Raw genomic sequence first — 25,174 nt, 5'->3', positions numbered from 1 at the left:
TTTAGACACTGACATCCATATAAACAGAGTAATGCAACTGTGAAACAGTTATACTAATACAGTAGTCTAGAAAGGTTTACAAATGTTGCTGTCCAGGCAGAGGCCTTCAATTAGTACAATAGTAAAGACAGACTGGGCCACAGGATACCAAACAATCAACAGTAAGTAATTCAGATGTATAGTTCAGCAGCCTCTATCTACACTCTGTACGCAATCACTAGGGGGTAAAGACCTCAGCTGACACAATGGGATGTAACTGTTACATAACAAGGCATAACTGATACCATCACAAGCACACTGACAAACAAACAGTCTGTATGGCAGGAGGCAGTAGGCCTGCATTTACCCAAGGTGGATTGTATGGTAATGTACATCAAGATACCTTAAGGCAGCTTACCCCTGATACCCCCACATGTTGTAACAGCCTATGTTAGTTATGGTGCATCCCCCCCACCAGACTCAAAAATACAGGGCCATATACCACTGTTACATACACTGACCTCTGGAGTGCATAAGGGCACACATGCATTGTGTAGGTGAAGCCCACACATATATGGCTCTAACCTCACCGTTTGTGTAGGGGACACAAAAGCAGTGGATTGATGGCAGGAATGGCGGCATAACATACCCACAGCCCACTACAGAAAACCCCCTGACAGCATGTCATATGTGCAAAGCACGGTATGTTGGTGGAGGACACTAAATGCAATCTCAGAGTTGATATATTTAAGTAGTAGGGGGTGCAGAGGGGCTTGCCACCCTGGTCATACTTGGAGAAGAGTAATATGGCTTGTGTTTTATTTGTTTCTGTATGTACTTGTGCTGGAATATAATAAGTGTTGGTATCCTGTGTGTTTTTAGGATATTGAGATTTCAGAGGTTTGTGTTATCAGGATTTTGAACTTTCAGGATTTTGGTCTCACGATGTTGGTCTTCAGGATTTTGGGCTTTCAGGAGTCTGTAGCACTTCCATATACATATATGTATATATAGATATATGTGTGCGTGTGTGTGTGTGTATATATATATATATATATATATATATATATATATATATATATATATATATATATGTATATATAGATATATGTATATATAGCTATATATGTATGCACATCCTATGTGTACAGATATGCCTAGTTTTGTTGATATATATGTAGATATCTACAACTATATGTGCATACATATCTATTCTGATATACTTACTAGTGTCAATATATATGTAGATATCCATATGTATATGTGCATATGTATCTCTATCTGTATATGTGTAGACATATATTGCTCTGTATATGTATATATCTGAGTGTTTATATGTATATCTATGTACATATTCATATCCATCTATGTATGTCGATATGTATATTTGTATATATCTATATAGATATCTGGATAATTATATATACATATATTTTCACCATATGTCCTGAACATGGAGTGTAGCCCTACCTCAGCTCCTATAGTCCCAACTTCATAGTGCAAGGGGATGTCAGGTATGTATATCAGGTATATTTGTAGACTATTGCTACTGTAATAGGGATTGTCTTCACAGACATGGTGTGTGTGGGAGGTCACATCTGCTTTTAACATGTGCACCATTGGCTACTGACAGACATCATAGTACAGTACCACTACTAGCCTGTAATGCTCATGTGGACTACACCAGAGATATTGGCCAATATATGTAGACAGTCTGACACACTCTGGATAGTCCAGAAGTATATACATAACCCCTTAGTGCAAGACATGTGGACCAAGCCCGACAATGTGGATGTTAACAGCCATGTAGATGGATATAACACGTAACTACTGGTATACATTTGCCCCCATAGGTTATGCATGCACACACCCCTGTCTGTCCTGACACATAATAACCACTGTTACAGATGTGCCATGGCCACATACTACCCACTAGATATTGACAAACATCTGTACAGCATCCCTCTGCTCTGTCTGACATACATGACTGTCATGGTGGCCCGGCAGCAGTACATCTGGAAAGTATCTGGACATGACATCTCACTGGGTAAGTACACTAAGCTGCTAGGCATGTAACAAAGCACTGTGCAGGCTACAGGCAGACTGGCTCAACATTGGCCTACATTTCCTATGGGGAATGCACATATACCTGTATATATAGCAGGCTCTACAGGCATGTCACAGCACAACATAACATACACCTGTGTGAAAGTGCATAACCACAACCATTGTGAACGCAGCCACATATGGTAAGCTAGCGTAATATTACAGTATATGGACTATCTGTTCAACACCATCCTCAGATGTGCCACTCACACACTAACCCTACATATACTGGGCCGCTACACAGTGTGGCCGATGCCTGTTTGTGGTATGGGACATGTGTGTGTATGGCCCTACAAACATGTAAGCTGATAGGGTAACATACAGTGGAGCAGCACGGAACATCAGATAGAACAGGACCAAGAACAATGACATCTACCACAATCTGCACACAGGCCAAGGTACATATTAACAATACACACACTGTCGACAATCACAATAAATACACAGACCTCAGTACTGTACACAACCACAGAATGTCCAGATTATGTCATCAAATATAACCCCTAATATACATAACATGTGTAGCAGTCTAATATCTCACTGGCTGGTTCAAATGACAAATTCACCACCGTAACAGGTACAAGCAAGCAAAATATGAGGGTAATGCTACTCAATGCTAGAAGTCTAAACCTCAAAATGCACTCACTCAAGGCACTCCTTAAAATGGAGAACATCGACATCTGTGTAGGGACAAAGACCTGGTTCAAAGCTCCAGAGAGCACCCCTGCATTACCAGACTATAATTCATACCACACCTTTCGGCCACCTAACCCAGAACGAAGCACTAAAGGTGGAGGCGTGTCCATATTCATTAAGGATATCCACACCACCAGGCTAGTTGCACAGCATAATGCATCTGAGATTATTCAAGTGCAACTAACTCTGGGCAAGACCACAATCCAAATTGTAGCTTGCTACAGACCCCCCACCATGCCCCAGGATTCCCACTCCTCATTTCTTGATACACTGGAAAGTATTAGGGTACAGTCCAACACCCTAATAATGGGCAATTTCAACTACCCCACCATTACCCGGGAAAACTACTCATGTACCAACTCTTTTGCTCAACGTTTTCTGGAATTCATAAATTCCAACGTCTTGGATCAACGTATTCACACCCCCACCAGGGGCAGCAATATCCTAGACCTGGTCATTACCAACATGGGCAACTGGTGTTCCACACCAGAGGTCAATTCCTCGTTGGTCAGATCCGACCACAAGCTAATCACCCTAGACATCCAAATCCCGCCCCCACCCCCAATTAGGGAAACCACCATAAAAAACTTCTCCAAAGCTAACTTCACACTTCTTAAGACAGAAGTGACAAACTTCATGACACCCATGCAGACGGACAATAGAGGTACAACTGCTGAATCCTACACAAATGCACTTTATAAGCACTTACACGAGTGCATGGATCATGCTATCCCTAATAGAACCAAGATGCTATCCGCCAAAAAAAGGAAGCCAATCTGGTTGTCCTCTGCCATAAACAAACTCTACAACAGAAGAAAGAAACTGTTGCAAAAAAAGAGTAAAATCCCATGACTGGATGAACTCCCTGGTCAACCTCAGTAAGAAGCTGAGATCCCTCATAAAATCTTCCAAAGCTAGTTATGAAAACAAAATTGCCACTGACTCTAAAGACAACCACAAAGCATTCTATAGCTATGTCAAGAATCTCTGTGGCAACACTCAGATCTGCTCTGAGTTACAGCACAATGGCACTAAATATACAGAACCAACTGATATTGCCAACATCCTGGCAAATAGGTTCAGTGCTAACTTTACCCCCCTCTCACCCCCTAGAGGGCCCATTTCTATACCGGAAGAATGCAAAGTTCTTGTAATCACGGCTGCACAGTTAAAAAAACACACTCTGCAAAACCAAGAACACAGCATCCATGAGACCTGACAATATCCCAGGTTGCGTTCTACACGAACCACAGAATGAAATGGCACCTTTCCTAAGTACCATGTTCAATCATAGCCTCACCTCAGGTTTTGTGCTCACTGAATGGCGCACCATGAAGGTTATCCCACTCCACAAAAAGGGAGCCACTATGGACCCAGGGAACTACCGCCCCATTAGTCTGATGAGCCTGGTCTGCAAGGCCATGGAACGTATCATCATGGAACTCATAAACAAAGACATTGGTAATCTACAAACTCTGGACCCTACCCAGTTTGGATTTGTAATAGGCAGATCATGTCTCCTAAACCTGAATGACTTCTTTGAAGCAGTCACCAAAGCCATAGATGAGGGTAAGGTGGTTCACACAGCTTATCTAGATCTTGCCAAGGCTTTCGACACCATCCCCCACTCTGGAATTATAGATAAGCTCACTAAACTAGGTATAAATCCCTATGTCACAAGATGGGTTGCCAACTGGCTCACAGACAGAACCCACACTGTGAAAGTAGCAGACTCCAAATCCGACTTCAGACCAGTAACAAGTGGACTACCACAGGGTTCAGTCCTGGGTCCTCTCCTGTTTGGTATCTACTTCTCTGAAATTCAGGCTAACACAGAAGGTCTTTGGATAACAAAGTTTGCAGATGACTGCAAACTAGGAGCCATAATCAAAACTCCTAATGATGTGGACATACTACAAAAGGGCCTCACTGAGACAGATGCCTGGTGTCAAAGCCATGGCCTGAAGCTCAATGCCAAAAAGTGTATTGCCATCCTTTTTGGTAAAAGCTCTGTACCCATGAACTACCACATAGCTGGTAGTCTACTTAATGCCGAAAATGTAATGAGACCTTGGGACACAGGTGGACAGTAGTCTCTCCTTTGATAATCACATCAACACAGTGGTCAGGAAATCCTTTTACATGGCTCACCTCATCACAAAAGGTTTCTCATCCAGAAAAAAAGGGGTCATTGTTCCCCTGTACTCATCACCCATTAGACCCATTATAGAGTACAACGCCCCTTTTGGTATGCACCTCACAAGACATCTACAACAACTGGAAAGGCCACAGAAATACCTCACAAAGAGGATTACTGGCCTCAAACAGATCCCCTATGCAGACCGTCTCAAAAAACTCCAGCTTTACTCCGTCGCATATCGCCTACTCAGAGGTGATCTCTGCCTAACATACAAAGCTATGTCAAACCCAGAGTTGTTGGACATGCTCCACTTAAAGAAATCCCAATCCCTCCGAGCTACATGCTATAGGGATCTAAACCTTGTCACCACAATAAACAGAACATGCTGGAGGGATAGATTCCAGTCCCAGAGACTTCCCATACTCTGGAATAGACTACCTATCTATGTCAAACAGAGCTTCTCATTAGCACTCTTCAAGAAAAATCTTGATGATTGGATGGGAAATAGGAAATTCACCCCAGGGATCACTTCTGTGTCTCTGCTCGACAGGGGCACAGGAAAATTATTTTCTTGGGTGGCGAAAGCCAGGGTACATTTTTGGCTAGGCTTGTATAGGCCCTAGGGCCAATAGCCTAGTACCTACCTATGAACCTATGAATCAGATATGATGTCACTAATTATGGTATACAGCACATATGCACCTCTTACTGCATGACATATGTACAAAGGTTGACAGAATTGTGGCTGGAGGCACATACACAGGGCCAATATTTACATGTTGCTGTGATAACCTCATACATTTACTGTTGTAACAGGGTTTGTTGCAACATATGTCCTATGAGGGATATGAAGTCAGTAACTCACAGCTGTCACCATCTACAGATTGCAATCCTCACATTACCTTCTGCAATTCACAGATAGGTGATCTGTCGGTAACACATGAAACAAAAGGCACCACACACTGCCCAGTCTGCGGATGACCTAACAGATGGGGGTTTCCTCATAAACATAGCACTGACATGGCAGGTATTAAAACATGTAGGACAGCCATGTTCACACACACCCTGTTAAATCAACATTACTCCAAATGCAGTATGTCAGGTCAGGCACATCATCCTCCTGTGTGCTGGTCTGTTTCCACAGTGTATGTTGTTAGAGGTAAATCCCCAATCCATCTGAGATGCTGTTTGCCAAACAACAGATTGCATTCCTGCTCACAGTGAATGAAAAGGCCCAACGCCAACATGATGTTCCTAGATATTGGATGGAGTGTGTTTCCATGTAATTGACTATGGGAATGTTACCACAGCTGTTCCACATTTATTTATTTATTTATATTTGTTGACTGGGAGTGTCCGACTGGACGTAGGTCCATTTTCAGCAGAGGCCCGGGGAGAAAAGCTCCACAGTTAAAATAAACAGACAGTAGTTACACTGGATTACATAGCGATTAACAATTTACATAGCAATTACTTACAACATATTTACAGATGAAGAACATAGTACATCAGTAGACAACTAGAATCTTTATCTGTGAAGTACATAACAGACATTAACAAATGTTACAAGAAGAAGTTCCTGCTGTATAATAAATACTGGCTTATGAGCATCTGAGCTTGCTATAATCAAAGTAGTTAGTGGAGTGGAAAGAAAGGTAGTCGTTGGATTGGGAGGGTGATATTAGAGTGGGAGTTGCAAGGGCATAGCCAGCATGTTTTTAGGTGCGCTTTTAGTAAAGTTTTGAAGTGGGTGCATGATGGTATGGAGGTAATTGTGGGTGGGAGGGAGTTCCATAATTTGGCTATGGTACAAGAGAATAGTGTTTCGCCAGCAGAGTTATTGGCTTTAGTGATCTGGAAGTGATTTTTGTTGCTGGATCTTAGTGGTCTGGTGGTGCGATAGGGTTGGAGTACATTCTGGAGGGATGGGACATTTAGTGGATGATTTACTACTTTGTGAGCGAGTGAGAGTTGATACCATTGAAGGAGGTGAAGGAGTTCAAGCCAGCCCAGTTCAGCAAGTGAGAGGTGGTGGTGACTATGGTAGGATGCCCCTGTGGCAAATTTGGTGATTTTGTTGTAGCAGATCTCTAGCTTGTTTAGATCGCATTGCCTTAGGTTGGTATATATTGGACAGGCATAAAGTAGGGTGGAGATAAGGTGGGAATTTGCTATTGAAATTTTTGCTGCTTTGGTGAGTAGTTGCTTATTTCTGTATAGTGCTCCTAGTTTTTTGTGGACTTTTTTTATGGTCAAGGATATGTGAATGTCAAATTTTAATTTATTGTCTATTTCCACTCCTAGCAGTTTGGTGTGTTCAGTTGGGTATATAGTGGTGTTGTCTTTTGCTGCGATGTTAAAGTGAGAGTTGTTTTGAGTATGTTTGGTGGGTTGGAAGATGAGTAGTTTAGTTTTGTTTGGGTTGCGTATTAATTGGGCATCGGATAACCAAGTTTCAACAGAGCGAAAGGCTTCCTGTGTGACTTTTTGCAGTTTGGGTAGGGACTGGGCTGAGTAGACGATGGTTGAGTCATCTGCGTATTATATGAGTGTGCGATGTTTGGTGGCAGAGGCTAGATTATTGGTGAAAACAGAGAAGAGTAGAGGTCCAAGGATGGATCCTTGGGGAACCCCTATGGAGACAGGTAGTAGGGAAGATATGTCATTCTGCCATACAACGGATTGTTGGCGGTCAGACAGGTAACTCTGAAACCAGTTGGTGACTGATTGTGAGAAGGATAGGTTATTGAGGACAGAGATACGTTGTTTGTGTGGGACCATGTCAAATGCTTTAGATAGGCCTAGGAAAGTAGCAGAGGAGAGATAGCCATTGTTTTTATGCTGAAGGATAGTGTTAGTAAAGGAGAGTAAGGCAGTGGTGGTGCTATGGTTTGGTCGGAAACCATGCTGAGTATTGGAAATGAGGTTGTTAGTAAGGAGGTAGTCTGAGACCTGAGAGTGTATGCATCTCTCTAGTATTTTGGAGAGTGGAGACAGTATAGCTATGGGGCAGTAATTGGTTAGTTCTGTGGTGGGGCCGCCTTTGTGGAGGGGAATTATATGTGATACATTCCACAGTGTGCGAACGTAACTTTCTGACAGAGATTGGTTAATCAAGATGGATACTGGGTAGGCCAGAGCATCAGCTGCGATTTGTAGGTATTCACTTGGGAGGTTGTCTGCTGCTAATCTGGTGGGCTTTAGTTTAGTTAAGAGTTTTTTTATGTTGGAGGTAGGTACAGAAGAAAAAGAGAAGCAGTGGGGAGATTACTAGTTGAAGGTGTGGGTTGGAGGGGAGGGGGGTTGTGTTGTTTAGCTAGTGATAGTATTGTTTGTGTGAAGTGTGTGTTGAATGAGGTAGCAATATTTTCTGAGGAGTGAGGGATGTTAGGAGGAGGGGTACTGACTTTACCTGGGTGGACGATGGAGTTTATGGAGGACCAGAATTGTTTGGGGCTGTGTTGAGAGGAGTCTAGGGCAGACTGGTAGTATTGGAATTTGTCCTGTTTTATTAACTTTTTGACTCTTTTGCATAGTTCTAGGAATTTCTGTCTAGTTGAGGGGGCTTTGGTTTTGTGCCAGTGATCCCAGGCTTTATCCCTGTTTTTCATTTCTGACTTAGTGGTTTTCTGTAGCCATGGGGAGGGTTGTACTTTGATTCTGGAAAGTCTTATGGGGGCATGGTAATTAAGGATGCTCAAGAAGGTAGTATTAAAAAATCAACTGTGTCATCAAGACTGAGGTACTTCAGATGATGCCAGTTACATTCTTTGAGGGATGAGATGAATGTGAGTGGGTTAAAGTTTAGTTTTTTACGTAATTGACGGTAGATGACAGGTTTAGTTTGGTATAGGTATTTTTTGAGTAGGAATGTAGGGGAGTGATCACTGAGGCTATCTGATAAGCAGCCTGTTATATATGACTGGGGGTTCTTACTGACTAGTATCTAGTCCAGGGTAGTATGCTTGCTGGAGTTTTAATTTATCCTGGTTGGCGACTGGACTAGTTGGGTGAAGCCATGAAGATTTACATGATGGGTTGGATGGTTGCCAGAACAGGATTGCCAGTCAATATTGAAATCACCTAAAATGATAGTTTCTTGAGGGAGATGGTGGGTAGATCAGCTGAGGAGGTTTTCTAGTGGAGGGATGTTTTGGCCAGGTGGGAAGTAGCATCCAATTATGTTGATGGTTTTGTTTTGGTTTATTTTGAGGTTGGTATATATTATTTCTTCATTGCCTACTTGTGGAGCTGATGATTTTAAGATCTGGATGTTTAGATGCTGTTTAAATATTATAGCTACACCGCCTCCTTTCTTGTTTAGCCAGTCTACTCTTAGTATGCCATAACCTGTAGGGAGTATTTGCTTACTGGTAATGTGAGGTTTTAGCCAGGTTTCTGTCAGGATGACTATATCTGGGGAGTACAAGTCTATGGCGGCATGGAGTTCATGGGCTTTGTTAAATATACTTCTAATATTTAGGCTTAGTAGAAAGAAGTCACTTGGCTTTCTATTGGCTGTAATATGGGAGAAGTTGTGGTTTCTAGTCTGATTATGAGGATTGGGGTTGGAAATGGTAGGGCCAGGGTTGGGGTGGATATCTCCACTTAGGGCTAGTTTAGATATGGATGAGGTTATTAGTTTTCTCAGTTTTTGAATGTGTTTGATTATAAGGGAAACTTTATGATTGTGCTCTTTGGGTAATAGGTATGGTGGGAGGGTTACTGTCTTAAGTTGTAGGGATGCTTTAAGTTTGAGTAATATAGTTGGTAGAATATGTGGGGGGTGCATAGGGATGTTTCTTGAGTTGGTGGGAGGAGAGCTGAGTGAGGGTGAGACATGAGTGGTGGTGTGAGTAGTAGTACAGTGGTAGTGGTTGAGTGGGGGAATGATGGAGCTTTGGTAGGATGTAAGATATGCAAGGAGAGTGCATGCCGTGAGCATAGATAAGGTATGCTTGTACATGTTAGTTGAGGAGGTGTGATAGTAGTGGGAAGATGGAGGAGGTAGTGATGGGTTAGTGCTGTGGTTGGCTACTGGAAAGATGGAAGGGGTTTGTGAGTGTACTAAAGATGGGACCACTGGGGGCGGGAGGGAATAGGGGGCTAGGGTGGGGATCATAGTGGGTAGAGACCCTGTTAGTTGCTCTTATGAGGGGGCTGGAAACAATCAGGTAACAGAGTTAACTGATGAATGAACATATGATAGTGACAAGGGTGGTTGTAGTTGTAAAAATGGTGCCTGCCACAGGTAATATTTATTAACTTTGAGATTGTCTTAAGGTAATAAACAGGGAAGGGGGAGGGGAGAACAAGGGTGTGAGCAGGCAGTTCTTTGTACTGCTGCTAATGAGCCAAAGCAAAGACAAGTTTGTGTTTAAGAAACAATCACAATTGACCAAGGACTGCTCTGAAATTGTAAGTAATTTCTTAACCATTACTCAGGTGGAAAAACAGGATAACCTTGTATCAGTAGGCTACTGTGGTCTCAGTGTAAATTAACAAGCACACAGTATTGATCAGTTATGGATACTATTTGCTAATAGAAGGGAATAAGAGAGAAAGTGGAAGATGAGTGAGTGTGTGTGTGTGTGTGGGGGGGCTGCTTACAAGCCAAAGCAGAGTGCTCTCCAGGGGAAAATTAATATTGGCTCAAACAGGTAGACACATACTCAAAGTTAACTTTAGCTGTTTGCAGACAGTTCAGACCCAGACTGTGCTTTTCTTATAAGAATGATAAAGGTGGTACCACAGTTGAATACTTAAGAGTGGTGTTAGGTCTAGAAAAAAAGAATACAGAGAGGAGTAAGCACTTTGAGATGGTAAAGATATATTAGAAAGATTACAAAAAAACAAATGATGTTTGAAACAAAAAAAACACATGCATGCAATTGGTTATGGGAATGTTACCACAGCTGTTCCAAATGCAATCAGCTAGAGGAGGGCTGCAATTCATGCAGAGGCCATCAGCTGATCATGAGCATCACTTAAAATACACATGCTGCTGCCTAAGCAAAGCAGGTGTAAGTCTCCACATCCACCAGAGAGGGAGTGAGAGAGGCAAACAGAGGCAAAGAAATGTCAGGGAGGGGTGGGAGAGTAAAACTTAAACATGATTGTATCACACACCTACCAGTACAGGGTATCAAACCCCTGACAACTATGTAGTGCTATCACATGTCTATGCAGTTATTGGATATGCAACATAGGTTACAGACCTCTCAAAATGTTTATGTGATGGTGAGTGACATCTGCAACAGGGATATGGTAGCTATACGGTAGGTGTAGTACACATACCTGTCTGCATAAACAGGTGTCAGCGTCAACACAGCCACACCCTCACAGGGATGCACACACATTGACATACTTGGCAGGGCCAGGAATACAACTCATCACTAATGAGATTGCCACAAAACAGTACTGTGCAGGTATCCCGTGCACCACACGGGCCATACGGAGGTTATATGGGCAAAAGGTATGTGGAGGTGTCTGACATCAGACAGCATGCTTCAGTATGCCAATGGGGGTCGTAGTCAGTGTGAATGTGGTCATATGCATCATACAACACACACTCAGACACAGGGTACCAGTACTGACATGCATGGGTGCATTGCTTCATGGGTGTGTAGTTGTCGACTGTGCCAGATGGCTATACAAGGCTAGGTGATGGGTATACCTTGACATCAGGCCACGTGGCAATGGTCTGCATTGTGACTTAGGGGTGTAGTGTCTGGATATGCCCACACAGGTGGGTATTGTATTCACCATCCTGTCACCTGGGTGACTATTGCATATGGCCAATGCTGTGCATTGCTTGCCATGTATGTGTTCCTTAGTCCACGATATGGACGGTGTCTGGGATGTGCACACCTCCCACATGCATGTACAGTGACATGTGGAACTGTATCTGAGGTGTCTGGCCCATGTTGTGTACACAGATTATCATCATCAGACGTGCCAGTCCTGGCCTCATGTGGCGGGAACTGTTAATGGAGAGCAGGTTGACCCTGCACCTACATTGATAGCATGATACCAGTATTCCCTGGTGTCAATGGCATCTGTTCATACAGGGAATGTTTTTCAGGCATGGTATGCCCTTTGTGGGTCACATTTGGGGGCACCACAGGTGTTGCTGGTGTCCAGTTGGGAACATGGGGAAGGTACACGGTCAGCATGTACATGCCTATTGGATTGATGCTCAGGATGCCATGTCCTCTGTAGCCCACTGCAATCACACCATGGTTACTATCAGTGGGCAATATGCAGGGTACTACCAACATAGCGGCTGTTGCCTAGGCAAGTGTGTGTGTGTGTGTGTGTGTGTGTGTATGAGACATGGGTTGAATTTTTTCTCTGGGTAATACAAGGGTTGCTAATGTTGTTCCCCTGGCCTTGATGTCACATGTAGGGGTATGGATTTGCTCCCCTGCCTCTCAGCTATTTCACATCTGTTATACCTGTACGGTGGACATTGTGATATATACTAGGGCCACCATATACAAATTTTGCAAAACCTGCTTCACATTGAGTCCAGTTGTTACACACTCACATCCAGAGGATATGAATAACAAACGCAAACACCTGTCATGTCTGGGATTAGAACTCCTACCTAACTAGTATATTACACTACAGCAATACGCAGTTATAGGATGCACCATGGAGATTGCTGGAGTATTCCTTCCCCAAAGGTGTATTTCACTGTGAATGACATCAGCAGGATTGCCAAAGTAGGGCATTTGAATTGCAGTGAGTGTGACTAGCCTAAAATGCATTGCTCCCTATGCAGACATAGAAACACACACAAAACATCCACGCACAGGAATATAACCCCTACCAGAGTTCAATATCACACTACAGCATGAAATTATAGGATGCACCATGGAGATTATTGGAGTATTCCTTCCCCAAAGGTGTATTTCACAGTGAATGACATCAGCAGGATTGCCAAAGTAGGGCATTTGAATTGTAGTGAGTGTGCTTAGCTTAGAATGCATTGCTCCCTACACAGACATAGAAACACACACAAAACATCCACAACTGCCATGTATGGGAATAGAACCCCTACCAGAGTTCTATATCACACTACAGCATGAAGCTGTTATAAGACACACCACAGGGATTACTGGAGTACTCCTTCCCCAAAGGTGTATTTCACAGTGAATGACATCAGCAGGATTGCCAAAGTAGGGCATCTGAATTGTAGTGAGTGTGCCTAGCCTAGAATGCATTGCTCCCTACACAGTCATAGAAACACGCACAAAACATCCACAACTGCCATGTGCAGGAATAGAACCCCTACCAAAGTTCTATATCACACTACAGCATGAAATTGTTATAGGATGCACCACAGGGATTACTGGAGTACTCCTTCCCCAAAGGTGTATTTCACAGTGAACGACATCAGCAGGATTGCCAAAGTAGGGCATTTGAATTGTAGTGAGTGTGCCTAGCCTAGAATGCACTGCTCCCTACACAGACATAGAAATACACAAAAAACATCCACAACTGCCATGTGTGGGAATGGAACCCCTACCAGAGTTCTATATCACACTACTGCATGAAGCTGTTATAGGATGTGCCATGGAGATTACTAGGGTATTCCTTCCCCAAAGGTGTATTTCACAGTGAATGACATCAGCAGCCTTGCCAAAGTAGGGCATTTGAATTGTAGTGAGTGTGATTAGCCTAAAAAGCATTGCTCTCTACACAGAGGCACACACACACATACACACAGTTGCCATGTCTGAGATTATAACTTCTACCTAACTAGTTTATCACACTACAGCAGTACACAGTCATAGGATGTATCACAGAGATTACTGGGCTACAACTTTCCCAAAGGTGTATTTCAAAGTGGATGACCTCAGCAGGCTTGTCATACTAGGGCTATGGGGAGGGCAGTGTGTGTGCATGGGCCATAACCCTTTCATCTAGAGGTTGACGCAGCACATGTGGGCACATGCAGGGTTATATTCCACAGGTATATGTATACAGCTGCTAGATGACTACTTCCTTGTACAGTCATTTTGCACAGCTAGCACTTGCACCACAAAGTCTGTAATGCTAACAGATACCAGTGGCTAATGTCTACAGTAAATGGCATCTGAACCTCATGTGGTTGTAGCCATTTGACTGTGTGCTGGGTGGGACAGGCCTCATAATGGATGGCTCCTTGTCACAGTCACTCTCTTCCACACATCTATGTACGTCTACTTTTGGCTTATTGTAGTGTGTTGTCCTTGGATATATGTCTGTATTCCTATCCACTGTGTGTGTAAAGCATGAGTGGTGCATACTGAAGAGTGTCTGCACTAACATCTGCAACTGCCAGATATGTCTGGTCCACTGTTGTTTGCAGACATGGGCTTCATTTGTTTAAGTGTGTGAGCATGGCCAGTATGACCTTTCAGTATGTTGCTGTCTGACATTGCCTTCATTTCACGACGTTTTAGTATGTTGCTGTCTGACATTGCCTTCATTTCTCCAAGTGTGTGAGCATGCCCAGTATGCCCTTCTGTATTGAATGTGTGGATCGATTCCAGGTAGTTTGTACTCCAGTGCAGACCTTTGTGTTGTACACCTACAGGTGGCAACCTATTTCTGCAGGGTTTCTGCAGCTTACACTAGTCCTGCACGGCCGGTTTGCAGCATCCTGGATTGCAAATTCACCTCATTTGCATGGATTTCTCCTGAAAATGGGGTCATTTGCATACAGGGGCTGAGTCTGTGCAGGACTAGTGCAGGAGTGCTTGTGCATGCCCCTACAGGTTATCCCTGGATCGCATGGCAGACATATTGCCTGCTGGAGTTCCTGCACTAATCCAGCGTGCCGTGCAAGGCTTGCAGAATCCAGGGGAAAGTGTTTGTCATAGGGAGCAAGAAGGGGTAGGAGAGTGCAGCTGACATTAAGACATAAGCAGCATAATGGTTGCTTACCAAGTGTCCTGTTGGGGCTGGAATGTTTTTGCAAATGATGTCTTGCTACACTACTCAAATGGTATGCTAATGAAATGCTATAAATGGGGAGAAATAAAGAAGTTTGCAGTTAACTATATGATAGGAATATAAAATGTCATGAAATAATAATTTGATCTACAGCTGTAGCTCAACCCATGACACTATGCAAAAAACATCAATTTACAAACGGAATAATCTCAATATGGCACATAGGAACTTCTAGGTCATTAAATCTAGAAGCCTAAGAACTGTTACAGTAACTGTTTCACAGTATCTCCTTTAGTCTGCCTTCACTTTGCATTCCCCTAGTGCAGTGACTTTAATCACATTTGCATGAAATTAACTGGACTTCTGCAGCTGAAATTAAAATCTTCAGCTTTTCCTATAGGAAGTTAAATGGATTCACTATACCTCAGCATTGTTGTGAGTTTTAACTGCTGCACAAATGCTGAGGACAAAATGTGAAAGCTTTTCCATGAGCCAGTTCTTGCCATGTGTGTTGTGTGTGATTCTATTTTTTGACCGGATTAAATATGTAAAACAGAGGTTGATATAACAATGGTGAAAATGGGGGTAGAAAGCAGAGGGGAGGACAAAGGGGAGAGAATACAGGAATTTGCAGGAGACTGGTGGGGGAGTACCATAGCTATCCACTTGTTCACAACATAAATGTAAAACTGTACAAAGAATGTTATGACTTTGTAGAGTCACTACATCAAGGATGGGTGAAAACAACAGAATAATGTTGCATAGCCGATTGGACTAAATAAAGTGTTTCAAGATGACACATAGGTGAAGTGAAGAACTATGTACAGTATGTGTGTAATTTTTTTTTTTTTTTGTGAGGGGCAGCTGCCCTTTTTTTTATAGGTAGCAGGCACAGATTTACAGGACATACAAGACAGCCAGGGATGGTAATGGACACAAAAGGGGTGGGGGGCACCATGATTAGAAACAGGTAGGAGGCCTCAGAAGTGCAATCATATCTGGCTTGATAACATTGAGAATGCAGTCCTCACCCTCATAACTGTCATCACAGTCTATTGTGTCAGCTGCCTGAGTCAGTGCCAGTGATGGGATTGTTTTGGAAATAGAATGCAGGACATTTTCATCCCTGTCAGTTTGGGCACTCAGGCCCCTCTCCATCATGCACATTCAACTCCTGTTGCATGACAAAATTGCCACCTTCACTACTATTACTGCTGGAGTGTACCACTGCACCAACAGCTGGAGGCAAAGCTATCTGATGCAGGTGGATCAGGTAGGGTAGGAGCTGTGGAGGTAACACTGGCAGGTTGTGACCCAGATATGCCTGTGGTGGTGCTATCACATCCACTTGTGCAGGTATGACAGGCTGAGTCCCAGTGGTTAGTCTCCTCCCTGTGCTGATGGTCATTTTGTTTTCAGAAGCAATATATATAAGGAAAAAAGGAGAGATTTGGTGAGGGAGACAGTCTCTTTACTCATACCATTTTGTTAAGGTCTGGAACTCTTAATCTGTATCCATCAGGTCAATACCCTCTCTCCCATCCTTCAAAGCTGTTCTGAAAGTCTTTTTAGCCAAAAGCTGTCTCTGTTTTTGCACAACACCAGGATCATTTGTATCCCTAAATGTGAACAAGTACCTATTCATACCTTATACCTCTTTACTCTCCCTTCCTCACTCACTTGCTTATTTCTATCAATTTCTCTCCCCTGATTTTCTCTTTAAATATCCATAAACCTGCTTTTCTCTCACTTCATATTGCAATTCCTGTCTGTATTATATTAACCTACCTTTAATTTCTGTATAAACTGGCTAGAATTTCTCTAAGTATTAAATGATTGTTGTATAAACTTGTATATATTCTTAACCAATGTTTTAATATTATGTCTAATTTGAAATAATTATTTAAACTGTAGATGTTTTGTGTTATTTTTAAAGATTGTAAAATTTTGTTCTTAAAATATTTTGTAATATTTTGGAGCTTTTCTCTCCAGGTCTCCACTGAAAATGGGGTCCTACTCAATTGGATTTTCCCAGTAATCAAAGGTAAAAAAAGAAATAAACTAGATCAATGACACGTCACATTACTTCATTATTTCAGTACATAAAACAATATAGCAAATACTCAAGTACACCTTTGCCACAATCAGATATAACGGGAAGGCATAATGTGTCATAAAATCAATCAGTCACAATGGTATGATGTGACCAATAGAATCATGTATTTCACTGTGCCATATATTAGCTGTGTTTGCAAAATATTTAATTGTTAATATCATGTAGTATTGAAGTTAAAATATCTTATAAATAGCAGCCTCTACAATAATTGAGTATCTGTTTGTGGGTAATGAACCCAAACCAACTTAACCTGATGTACTTATTGCCGAATGTAATAACCAAGGTCTATTGGCCCAAGCATGTAGGCTTGATATTAAAATTAAGGTATGCCTGCTCAAGATGGTGTACAATGATGGAGTGAGAATACTTCTCTGCTTTGCATTCAGACCTGATGCATACTTACCCATTCCTCTCTGAGGTGAGTTGGTCTCTCCTGATGTGCCTCATGATTTTCTGCAATCTCTGTCGCAGATGTATAGTAGGGAAAAAATAAATAAATAAACATAATGAAAAACTGCATTGGCTGGTTAACCGATACTGAAGTTATAGGTCAGTATACTTATATACCTGAGGGGTGTTTGAGTTTTGAATTCATCCTCCCATTGGCTAAGGAGGTCCCTGATGTGCCTCTTCATGTCACTGTAGTGGTGATAACATTGATCCCCAGTACATGTGATGCCGGTTGCATTGGCTAAAGCCTTAGCCAAGCTACACCAAGCCTCAGCCTTATACTAAGACCTAGTATGTTCCACCTGCAGTAGCCTCTGTCTGTAGCACTTCAAGAGGAGTGCCACAAAAATCCTGAACTCTTCAGCACCCCATGTTTATACTCTAAATGGCACACCATATCTACCTTCACCCGCCATGTCTGCAGCAGTCAAGCCCGAAATAATGATCTGAATTGGTGCCCAATTAAGATCTTGCATGTAACAGCTTGTGCACAAAGATTCACAGCCTTGACAACTGCATTTATTTAATTGGAAGCACAGCAATGGCTTGTCAAATGCTCTGGCAATGAGTACATCAAGAAGCACAGAATGTGTTAAAATGGCATTGAGATTTGGCCATGTATGAGGCTCAAAATCTTGAGACATGTTGCAATGTTAAACCCTGATATGCATGATGGTGATGGTTATAAACATGGCTTGTTTGAGGAAAAATTTTAAGACTTGTGACATATTGGCATTGTGGGAATTAGACACGGATATCATTGAGTAGTACCACCTGGGAATTGAACCCAAGAGAAAATAAAGGATAAAACATTAGCTGATTAACTGTCACAGCAGAACCTAGTTATTAACATGCTAATTACAATTATAGTCATTTAAGATTGACTGTGCACATACTTAAGAGATGTCTGTCTATACTTGTAAATATTATCTCAGATGCATGCAGTTGCATGGCCTGAGCAAGACATGGTGGGTTAGGTTGCATACATATTTCATAACACATACTGTCATAAACACAAAGTTACGATACATGATAACTCAATAATTAAACAAAAGTACTGTGCACATCATACCTATGTATGTGCATTCTTTATTACATATCATCAGTGTCACATTTTACATAATTTACACACATTATGTTGGGCTTCTATAGCAAGCAGTAATGATACAGTTATTGTAGTAAACAGCTATAATACTCATGTGCATGTACTGTGACATTCCTAATCAAAATGTAGTGACAAATGGCATTCTGACCCTCTCTGTAAAAGTATCTGTCAACTGGATTTGAACCCTGCATCTGCTGTCTTTTTAAGATCACTGTACTTATATCTTGTGCCACAGGGATCATAGGATCATAGGAGGTTACTAGGCTATTGGCGCTGAGGCCCTTATAAGTTTGGCCAAGAATTTAGCCCATGTTTAGACAAGTTAGCACCCAAAGCCCCTGTCCAGCAGGGACACAGGTGGAATACCAGGGGTGTATTTTCTGTTTCCCATCCAGTTATATGGGGTACACTTAAAAAGGGATAATGATGTATTCTGCTTGATGTGGAGAGGGACTCAATTCCACAGATGGGGTAGTCTCTGGGATACTAATCTGTACCACCAACAAGTCCTATTGATATCACAGACCAGGTTGAGGTTGCACTCGGGTTGCTCGAGTGGAGCTTAACTTGAAGATATGTAGCAGTCCCTTCAATGTGGAGTCTGAGATTGCTTTGTATGCCAGACAGAGATCACCTCTGAGGAGTCTGTATGAAACTGAGTAGAGAAACAGGGCTTTTAGCCTATCTGTGTAGGGTAGATGTTTAAAGCCCTGAATTATGCTTGTGAGGAACCTCTGTGGTTTCTCCAGCTGCTGAATGTACTTTGTGAGATACATGCTGAAGTGGGTGTTGTAGTCAATAATTGGCCCTATAAGGGAAGAATACAGGGATGCTATTACCTCTTTGTCCCTGGATAAGATACCCTTACTTAGAGGAGGTCTATGTAGAAAGCTTTCCATACAATGGAAGCAACATGGTGGTCAAAAGTCAGGTTGCTATCAACCTTGGTGCCCAAATCCCTCACTACTGATTCTGTACTTATGATGTTATTAATGTGATAACATGTGGGCACATCACTCTCCCAAAAGGGAATGATGATGCATTTTTTTGGCATTAAGCTTGAGGCCATGTTTCTGGCACCAGACATTTGTTTAGGTGAGACCATTTTGGAGGACGTCCACATCACTTGGAGAATTGATGACTGCACCCAGCTTGCAGTCATCTCCAAACATGGTCAGCCATAGCCCACCGATTTTGGCATGCACCTCAGAGAATATCTCAAATAACAGAGGCCCCAAGATTAATCCCTGTGGTACACTGCTCATTACAGGTCTACTGATTGAGGTGGCTTCCCCTTTTTTGATTAGGTTGATTCTATCAGTGAGCCAGTTTGCTACCCATCTGGTAACATATGGATTGTTGCCTAGTTGAGAGTTTATCTACTATTCCCAAGTGGGGAATAGTGTTGAAGGCTTTGGCCAGGTCAAGGTAGGTGGTGTGCACCGTCTTACCCTCGTCCATGGCTTTGGTGACTGTCTCAAAGAAGTTGACCAGATTTAGCAGACAAGACCTCCCCTTGACAAAGCCAAACTGTGTGTTGTCAAGTGTTTGGAGTTTGCCAATGTCCCTGTTAATGAGGTCCATGATAATCCATTCCATGGCCTTGCAGATCAGGCTAGTTAGACTGATGGGTCTATAATTTCCTGGATCAGTGGACTCTCCACCTTTGTGTAAAGGGATGACAGTGGCTGTCCCCCACTTAGCTGGGACAAAGATGGTACTCAGGCATTGGTTAAATAGGGTGCTTAATTGTACTGCAAGTTCATGCCTGAGTTCATGTAGGATGCAGCCTGGGATGTTATCAGATACCATGGAGGCTGTATTTTTTGCCTTTGAGAGGCCAATGATGACCTATTCCCTAGAGATATGGGCAGGGTGGCAGTTACTGGGATGTCCTGATTTATTGATGGGGGGACTGAGGGGAGAAGTTTTCACTGAATCTGTCAGCCAGTAGATTGGCTATATCTACAGAATTTGTGTATGTGGTCTCCTTGACCACCAGTTCTGAACAGATCTGGGTGCTTCCTTTGAGATTGTGGACATATGTGAAGAAGGCCTTATGATTGTATCTAGTAGATGTGGCCAATTTGGGGCTTTAGATGATTTCACTAGTGCTCTTATTTGCTTGTTCAGGCTAAGGAGAGATTGCTTCCAATTGGGCAGCTTCTCCTTCTTAGTCCTGGACAACAATTTTTCCCTTTTGTTATATAGTTTATTTATTGCAGATGTCCACCAGACAGGTTTACTCTTCCTTGCGGAGGATGATTTTGTCTTGTCAGGTATTCTTGATTCCATGCATCTATATAAATGCTTGTATAGTACTTTGGTGTAGATTTGGACAATGGTGCCAGTTCCTACAGTGAGGGAGGGGGGCTGTTAAGATGTTTATACCATCCCTCAGGAGGTTGTAATCAGCTTTGGAGAAGTATTTTTGTTTGATCCTAGCTGGGGGGGTCATGGGGAGATGGTGACTTCGAAAGTGACCCCTTTATGGTTGGATCTTACCAGGGAGGATGATACCGTAGGGGTGCTGCAGTGGTTACTCATGCTGGTTAATACCAACTCCAAGATATTGTCACCTCTTGTGGGGGTATTGACTAGCTGTTCCAAGGCATTTGCATTGATAAGATCTAGGAATTTTTGGACATTTGTGTTTTGGCATGAGTAGTTTTTCCAATCTATGGTTAGGTAACTAAAGTCACCCAGGATCTGGGTAAAGGGTTGAATCTTGATACATTTAAAGAGGCCCAGATAGACAGAGTGGGCATCTTGAGTCAAATGTGTGGTCCTGTAGCTAGCTGTAATTTGAATAGGGGTCTTTTCAATGGTTAACTGCTATGCATTATACTGTTTGACCAGCCTGGAGGTGTATGTGTCTTTAATATATATTGAAACTCCACCTCCTTTGGCTTTGCTGCCCACATTTTGGGGTCTGAATGTATGATAGGATGAGTAACCAGGTAAGGCTGGGGTGCTCTCTGCATCTTTGAACCACGTTTCTGTGACTGCACAAATGTCAGCATCTTCCAGGGTTAGGAATGCTTGCATTGAGTGCAGTTTAATGTTTAGACTCCTAGCATTTAGCAGCATGATCTTTAATTTGCATTTTGTTGACATTTTTATGTTGGTAGTATCAACCTCATGACTTTTCCTAAAAACAGCACTATGGGGGAGGCAAGGGCCTTTGCCAGAAGCCTGAAGCCCTAGTGAGACAGATGCCAAACATCTCTAGCAAGCTTCGTGGTCTGTCAATCATACCTTCCCAGGCCGTCAGGCACTGGATCCCCCTGGAATGACACCAGAAACTTAGCCAAATTTTAAAGTCAATCATTTTCTGTTTGTATTGAGGCATCATTCTGGGTGATGGTAGAATGTTGCTTAAGTCTAGGGACATACCTGCCTGCAACACATATTCAGCAAGCTCAATCATGTCTCTCTTGATATAGTCCAGGGAGGTACATCTCAAGTCATTCCTGCCGACATGGACTTTGGCAGAATCATAACAGTATCTGTTGTTGAGAGAGTTGACTGCGTGTGTGATATGGCAGATTCTGGCTCCTGACAAACAACTAACCTTGACTTTCTCCTTATCCAGCCTGGTGGGAGGCACATCTGTGTGTCTCACAATGGAGTCTCCTATGACTAATATGTTGAGTTTATTGTTAGGTCTTAGTGGTTGTGAGAAACTGGTGTGTGGACTATGCATGATATGTGGTATGGAGGGTTATTGAGTTCTTATGTGTTTTTGCCTCTGAGGTCTCCTTTGTTTGGGTTTGTTTTTGTTGAGAACCTCTGCATATGTGGATGTGTGTTGTGTAGTTGTGGGTGGTGTTTGAGGTGTAGTGATTGTGTTGACAACCTTTTCAGTGCCAGATATACTGGTTTGTGAGGGGGAGAGCATAGACTCTAGCTTATTTATGTAATTGCATCTCTCACAAATTGTGTTCCTAGGTTGTAGTAGTAGATGGTTGTCTGTGTACATGAGGCAGTTGCTACACTGTCTCATGCTATCCATATCAACCAGGCTGGTAGGAGAAACTGTAGGACATTGCCCATCCATATTTATCAGAATCTGAGGGAGAGAGGCCAGGGAGAGCTAAGGGGTAGGCTTAAAGCCCAAGTGCTTAAACCAAAACTAAGAGGCTTAGAATAACACTTAAACTTTAAACAGGCTAAAAACAAGCAATAATAAATGCAGCTGAAAAAATGCGCTAATAGGTTGAATTTATTCACTGGGTGATATCCTGAGTACTGATGTCCACACACTACTGCCAGGCTTGTTTCTACTACAGAAAGTAGCCAAAATTAAAATTTTCACTTTTTGCCTTAGGCATTGAACTGCAGTTCATTGGTGAGGTCCACAGCAAGTGAAAAGTGCACAATGCCAAACGGTGCTCAAATGAGGAAGAAAAAAAAGTTAATGAAATAGAGGAAACATTATGAAAAAGGAGTTAAAATTTATACTTTTGATATTTCCTCAACTTAATTGTGTTTCAACATGAACATATGCTCATTAAACATCATTATGTTCAAACAAACACATCCATGTCTGAATTAGAATGGGGTTTATATGACACCATTCAGATTCTTATCACCATGTGGCATACATACTGTGAAGATAAAGACAAGAGGTTACTTATACTCAATATGCGACATAGTATCAATTGTCACTACAGGTGCAACAGAAAAAAATCCTAACCTTTGTCCTGAGTAATTTGCAGTTAAATGTGTTAATGGCTGTGTTACTGGCATAAAACATTTGAACACTGCACCTCTTTGCTTCTCTTTATTGTGTGAACATCATTCAAATATATATGCTTCTATAAAAAGACTGCAATGTGCTTAGCCTTGCAGTTGATACATGTTTCAAAGAGTATCTACTTTCTTAGAACTGCAGACACAATTGTACTGAGAAGCAGAATCTGTTATTAGAAACAATTCATATCAATGTTAGGAATACTCCTCTTGTAAGTCAGTCACTGTAGTCATAAAATTTAATTCCAGTACTTTCTGCTTGACACACCCTGATTGAAACTGCAGTAAAAGCAATCATTCACATTTGCAAGTACTTACCAGGTAACACTTCTCAGTGCTCATCCCTTGGAGAGATAGAGTATGTGCATACAGTTATGTATGTCCTTACACCATGTTTATATTCCCTGCACTTAGTGCAGAATTTGGAATTCTTTAATACTAATGAGTTCATGCCTCATTTGCATATTCATAGTGCTCACAGGACATAATTTGCACTATAGCAAGGTAATCATGTGGGCACAGAAATGTGCATCATGGTAGGTCAAACTGCTTATCCACAGAGCTGCATTTTGCTAATTGCTAGCAAAACGTACTTCTATTGTCATAAATGATTTGAAGAAAATGTATTTTTTTTTTTTACAAAATGTTGTATTTCAAACAGTGATGGATTGAATTTCAGCATATACCGAGGGTTTAATGTATGCATTGTTTATGCCTTGCTGGTAACATAGGCATGCATGTCAGTTATTTGTTATATTGCAAATGTTTGTAGAAATGTAACATGACATTACCGAACATTTTCTTTGCCCATCTGGCAAGTTATTGAAGAAGTGTCTTGTATCACTTTCTAGCAAGGTCAGGGGCTTGACATTTGCATCCCCAAAAATGTGTTAAGCCTGTGAAAATAACTAACCACACTCAACACAAGTGTACATCAAAGACCACCTTTACCCATTTGTACTGGAAAGGTATACATTGCTTTGGTTAATGCTGCAATGTACTACTTAGCTACACAGCTGTTGCCCTCCTTACTTGACCTGTACACTTGTTTTTTTTTTCTTTGCTTTTTGGGGGTTGTGGCTATATTTACTCATGTTTACTATTTTTTTTAATTATTTTGTACATTGATGTTGGTTCTGACATAAGGGACAACACCAGATTTGTATTTAATAGAACTTTCAAGTAGGCAATACAGTTCAATTATTCATATTAACTTCTTTGGTGTTAGGCTTGCCGTCATGCATTCTCCCCCACCACAACCCTACTGTACCAGTGATGGATGATAGTACATTGGCCTTTGTGCATTTTGATATAGTCATGGTTCCATAAATGTGTGGGAAAGTAAAGTGCTTGATGCTCATTATTGTGTACAGTCTGTAGATGGATATTACAGATATAGTAGTCATACGGTATTTCTGTCATTACTATACACAGGACAGACACCTCATCTTAGGGACATATAACTACTAGCATATGGAACTAATCAGTTATTTTTTTCAAACAGGTTCCACACTTGGCTTGGGCATCAAGTGAGGGTGGAAGTGGTTGCATATTTGCTGTACTGTTTCCCCATCTACCTGGTTTTGCTGGAGAATTTTCTGTATCATGCAGTCCATACTATGTCAAATAGAGAATAAAAAAATTCTTCTTCTTCTTCTTGGTAGATGTCTAGCAACAGCAGTAGAAACTTTAATTAAAGCCTGCTGCGCATACAGCTTTCTAGTGCTGACATGTTTTTTTTTCTTAAGTGTAATCATAACTGTAATCCAAAGAGTTTTCAGGGCCAATGGCTACACCAAATGTTCAACATTGTTTCATATCTTCATGAAAGACTCCACTATGTCATACTGGTTAATGAGCATGTAATTCAGCTATTTATTCT

The sequence above is a fragment of the Protopterus annectens genome, chromosome 6.part0 (genome assembly GCF_019279795.1).
Source record: "Protopterus annectens isolate FY-2018-M chromosome 6.part0, PAN1.0, whole genome shotgun sequence".
Taxonomy (NCBI): Eukaryota; Metazoa; Chordata; order Ceratodontiformes; family Protopteridae; genus Protopterus; species Protopterus annectens.
This window is presented reverse-complemented; position numbering follows the sequence as displayed.